Genomic DNA, 6,000 nt, shown 5'->3' with positions numbered 1-6,000 from the left:
CTTAAATAGCACATCAGTGAAGAAAAGGCATTTGAACTGTATTTAGTAATAAAGAGAAGGGGTTGCGATAAAGGGATTGAGATGAAAACTTTTAAAAATGTGCTGTGGCTGTCAGTTATCACACTTAGTTCTGAATATGGATTTTTAGAATACAATTTTACTAAGCTTACATGTTTACCCCTCAGAAAACATTGCCAAAACCTCTGTTGTCAGGTACTTTGAGAAGCATGACAATCAGATCCTAACCCATATAGCAAAATAGATACTTAAGACTGTGCTATTTCATGTATACACTTTCCTTCAAAAGCTTTTCAGTCCTTTGGTCCAGCATTGCTTAGCAGGATTTTAGATAACCCTTGTGAACCCAGTGCATCCTGATGAAATAAGTGAATTCTGCACATAACCCTCCTCACAACACAGCTCAAAGCTATTAGGAGTTTTGTGGATTTTTTCTTAAAATTGAGTAGTTTTTTGGATTTTCAGACATTATCAGCAGAGCAGCACCTAAAGAATGTCATGAATTTGAAGTTATTTCTGATAGCAAATGCTGTCAACTTCAAATTTAGTGGCATAGGACATTCCCTTCCAAGGTCTGACCTTATCTGCCTGGCACCGGGAAACTGAGAAACACATTGCTTTTACGGTGCTTCTAAGCCAATTTCGCTAAAATGCTTGGCTTACAAACCTTACAAAGACCAACCAAAGCAGAAATTCTGCACTTAAAAGCTGGCAGACTTTTTTTCTCATCCAATTAAGGGAAGGTCAGAATTGCACTATGTGATTTGCTGAGTTGTTAGCATTTATTGAAGGCTTTACAGGCATGCTGCTGCCAGATTTCAGGTATAACCAAATGTCCCCTTGACTTCCCTGGAATGCTAATTGAGTAGCAGCACAGCATGAATGGTGAAAATATGTGCTTCATTTAGCAAATCTTCAACTCAAAAGTAATCTCAAAAGGTTATTAGATCTTGTGTCATATAGAGCATTTTAGGACAAACTAGCCAACTGTATTTTCATTGTTCAGTGAATAGAATAAAAAGATCTGTTCAGATAAATCCAACATAAACAATAGGAGAGTTTTGCATAGGCTAAACCAGCACCAATGTACTGAAAAATAAAAAGAAAATGGTTTAGGCAAGCAATTGCCTCATGAAGATGGAGTGCTACTTATTAGTAAATGCTCATCTGTTCCATAAAAGCTAGAGGGTTTTTGATTTTATGTCAATATTTTTTATAATAAGGATCTAGTGTTGCCATAATGAGAACTATAAGTGCCCAATAAGTTGTGTTTGTTATAAAGAAATGACCTTCAGTTGTGGGAGACAGCTTGTTATGAAATCATGATGTAAAGTCAAACTTTTCTTCAAGAATTCAAGCAGCGATTGTCTGACCTGTTTGTAGAAAGTGTACAAAAGGCATTTGTACTATGGAGTGGCAAGGTTCCTAACAGGTCATTGTATTTCTGACGAATGTACAGCACTTCAGTCGATGTTTGTGAGCAACACAGCCTTAACCCTGACACTTTTTCTTTGACTTTATGACACAGGAATGTTCCCTAAGTTATGCGGTGTATGGCAGCAGCCCCTGATAGAAATCTCTACCAGCTGATATGCTGCAGCTTTCCAGTTCTAGGAGTGTTTCCAGTTCTTTTTTCCGTGTTTTTTTAAAACGTTTTTGTACATTCCATCTTTGTAATATATGTTTTGTGTATATGTAAGCCTTGTACTCTCTTGACACTCATAATGAAATATTCTTCTCACATGTTTTTTTTGTGGTCGATGATGATGTTTTTGTTTGTGTTTTTTTTAATCCCTATGATGCTAAATACAGACTTTTTCTCCTTAAGGTCAAGGATGAAAGATGCACATCAAAGTGTTTGTGTGTGCGTGCGTGCGTGCGCGCGCGTGTGTGTGTGTGTAGTTTTAGCTTCCTGTGTGCCATGGTATTCATAATGCTTTAGCTGACAAAAAAAATTACTCTGTCTTGGAAATGTAGGAAAACCAGAGTCAAATGTGTACCTTTACCACGCACAAAAATTTCAAATAATAAAAATAAAGCTTGTTTCCTCTGTTATTTTCATGGTTGAGGATTTATTTTTCATATGTCTCATGATCACTTGTCCCTAAAAGTAACCCCATAATGCAGGAAGCCAGGTAATTTTTTTCCAGTTTTCTTCCCTGACACCACAGGTCACAAGCTAAGGAAACTGATTTTTTCATGGGTGTTAAATTTTTTATGTTGACACAGAGGAAAGATGGACTTGAGTTGTTCTTGAGAAGAAGGTGCAGAGTTGGAACTTCCTTGTTCCTCTCTTCCTTCCTCAGTACAGAAATCAAAATTAAGATTTTCATTGGTGGCAGTAAGATTAAGAGCTGTAAGCTTTTCTGCTTGCATCACAGAAGTACACAGTATCTTTTAGCTGAGGTGTGATATAATCTTTCAACAGTCTGTTGCAGAAAACCAAATTAAATTGTCGTGGAGAACAGAAAATTTGCCTTTGGAGTTCAGTCTTACTCTGTTCCTGTAAGAACAAATTTCCAGCTTGTATTAACTTCAGTTTCACATAGTACCTATGTCTTCTTGGTCACTGGTGAACTCTCCAAACTGGAATAATTTGAGAACTCAGTGTGACTGGGAACTTGCTCACGAAGTAAGACAGAATCTTCAGATGCATCATTTGGCTTGGATGCAGCCTCAATGGAGGGGACTAGCAGGGTCGGTGAAACCCCCAGTGATGAGTGTTTGCTCAGTGGCAGGACAGCCAGAAATGAGACAGCTGAAATACTGAGCAGCTGTCCATTTTTGTGGCTCTTTCCCCCAAACCCTCTAGAGGAATATGTGTTTTATTCTTTCTTGCAAGTCACAGGGAGTGTCAGCAGCCATGTTTCGAGGCCTCATTTTTCTCCTAAAGACAAACTTAGTACAATGTAATGGATCAGTTTTGGTTTTCTGTCAATCTCCAGATGAATACATGCTCATAGACTCTTGGTGCTGAATGTACTTGTCTATCTGTCCTGAAATTCAGATGATTACCAAAGGCTTTATTTGTTTGCCAGCTAAAAGAACATCACATCTTGAAGCCGAGCAGTGTTGGATTGACATTCAGAGTTGCAGAGCACTTGTTCCTTCCCATGTAAAAAAAGATTATGAAGAAAAGAAGCAATAGCACAGGATTTCCTGAAACCAGTGGGCTTAGTAGGTAAGATGCTTGTTACATTCCAAATCTTTTCTTATTGATAGGCTAGAAATGTTTTCTGTTCCCTGGATTACTACAGCAGAGGCTCTTCATCACTGAGCAAAATCAGACAGACAGGCTGAACACTAATACCAGAGAACACTTTTGTTTACCAGAAAATATCTGCAGTAAATGACCAACTTCCTCTTTGACCCTCTTGTGGTACTTATTAAAATACCTACATGAGGCAGGAGAATCTTTCAGGAGTTCTGTAAATAGGACTAGAGAATCCAGTCTCACCAACGAGTAACAATGTCGGGGAGAACAGGGCCAAAGTAGCTAAAGGAGCAGGTACTTTGGGCAGCCACCCTTAGCCACTCTCTTTAGAGTGGTACCCCTTAACATACCACTGCACATGCAAAAACGTTTCCTTGTTCCTTAGCCTGACATTCTCTCACCTCCAGCTGTGCTGCTCTGCAGTTAACTCCCCCCACAGTTTTACTGACAGTTCATGTGAATGCTCCCTAATTTGGACCAGACTGAACTATCTCAGTGGAGTGGAACAGTCAATGTCATTTCTGTGGACAGATGTTCTCCCTAGGCAGACCCCAGCTGTGGTGGTAGAGGAGATACCCAGCACTTGCTGCTCATTGCTACATGCAGTTGAAGGCTGCTGCCCTCAGGTTTGTTCTGAGCTAGGCACATGAATGCCTTGTTCCTTCAGAGAAATGCCTTGTGACCAAAATCCTATTGTTTGAGCTACTTGCCTCAAGGATAATCGTAACGCTCACTTCTGCCTAGCAAAGTTGTAGGAGCAGTAACTTTTGGGGGAGGGCCAGCTAGCATTTCTCACCAAGGGTTTTTCACTCAAGGGTTAAATGTTTGTAGGGAGAACATCTGCTTACAGTCCAAAAGCTCATTCAAGGATGAAATGAGGCAGCAGATGCTGCAGACTGGCCTGTATGGGATACTCATGGATCATATTGCTTCCGGATGTGTGGCCATGGCCCATGATAGACTGCTTGGACCCCAGAGTCACCCCCCAGGGGTGAGCATCTCCTTGTCCTGCAAGCTCTACTGCTCTCAGTCAGACAGGTGCTGTGGGAGGCAGCCACAGGATTCCACAGGACTTGCTCTTACCCTTCTAGAAATAAACTGATCTGCTATTGGAAAGGAATGAGAAGAACGTGTCTTGACAAACAAACTGTGGGCCTGATACATAAATAAGGCCAGATACAGCAAGGTGAAAGAAGCAATGGGAGAAATCATAAATTCCATAGGAATTCCACTAATTGACACAGACTGTTACTCAAGACTCTGCTAAATCTCTGGATTTAGAGAAAAAAAAAAAACAGAGACACAAAGAAAAAGAAAAATGGGAGGGGGGTTATACATTAGAAGGGGTATTAGGTATTAGGTGTTTCAGGGAGTCTGTACCTCTCAAATTCCTCAGCCAGTGGGGAAAGAGAGAGGGAAACATGTCTGGGAAATTAGGATAAAAAGAAGGCTGCATCCCCTAAGAATTTGAGAGAACCCATGAGAAATGTCCCATGGCCTCTCCCTTTATTAGAATTAAGTTGCAGGACTCCTCTGTCTCCTGACATATTCAACTTGAGCTCTTCCCTTCTGAAAAAATAGCTCATGTAATTAAGACTGTGCTATGGCACGTACGTATGAAAGGAACAAAATTAAACCAGGACAATTTTCATTCTCTACTGGCTAAGCTTTCTGCCATCGTCGCTTTATTGTCCCTTCAAAACAGAATTTCTGATTGTAATTCAGCTACAGACAATTGTAAGAGCAAAATTAAGGAGAGTAGAAATTTTGTCTCATCCAAGCATAATTACACTGACAGAGCACTGTATTTTCTCTAACTCAGGAACAGTGGAAAACTATTTTGACCAGTACTTAAAGATCTCAGTCAGACTCCTAGAACAGAAAATGTAGCCCAAATTGTTAAAGCTTAAAATCACAGGAAGATGAGAACAATATTCTAACAGAAAGACACAGTTATAAGTCTCCATTACACTGTATTTCCATCCATTGTCTTGTTTCTAGAATCATAAGACTAGCAGTTTTGTGAAATACCACCTTTAGACATTCTGAAGCCCATTAAAAATGCCAGGCCTTTATGTATTTTAGGAGTCATTCATTCCACTTCTTGCAGTAAAGGAAAACGACCCCTCAAACGACAAAGCATTGAGATACACCCTTTTGTTTGGGACCTCTTTCACCCAGTGGTCTTTCAGCTAGTTTTGACCAGGTGCTACAAAATGTGGGAGGTTTTAGGGAACCTCCTATTACAGAGCCAATTGAACCTGGTGATGTGGCCATTGAGAGGAAAGCTCATGTCTTTACAACAAATTTTCTGGGTGAAGGTATGGGGTTAAGGTGTTTGAAATGGGTCTTCATGTCTGTACTAACTTTGGGCAGCAGGCTTGTTGCAGAGCCCAGACAGCTTGGCTCCTGAAACAAACAAGTGGGTCTGCACAAGCCAGAGTTTCTGAGCTTTGGCGTAAAATAGTAGGTACAAGGGAGAATATGTGATAGGCAGTTCAGGAAGGCTGTACCTTCCAAGTACATCAGCCAGTGGGGAAAGGAAGAGGCAACATGAGGCCAGAAGTTTGGGATAAAAGGAGGCTGTGCCCTCTGAAACCGCCAGAGAGAAAACCCTGCAGGTGTGTGCCCCAGTGGACTCTCTCCCTTTATTTGAATGAAGTTGCAGGATTTCTCTGCCACATAAACCGCTGCTGTTTGTGGATTTTCCTGACATTTTGAAAGGCTTCAGGGCTGCCAGGGCACTTGGGGCAGCTGAGCCTGGCTGT

This window comes from Melozone crissalis, unplaced genomic scaffold (genome assembly GCF_028551555.1).
Source record: "Melozone crissalis strain CALT ecotype California unplaced genomic scaffold, PUWL_Pcris_2 ptg000006l_1, whole genome shotgun sequence".
Classification (NCBI taxonomy): domain Eukaryota; kingdom Metazoa; phylum Chordata; class Aves; order Passeriformes; family Passerellidae; genus Melozone; species Melozone crissalis.
The sequence above is the reverse complement of the archived record's forward strand: the minus strand, read 5'-3'. Positions refer to the sequence as shown.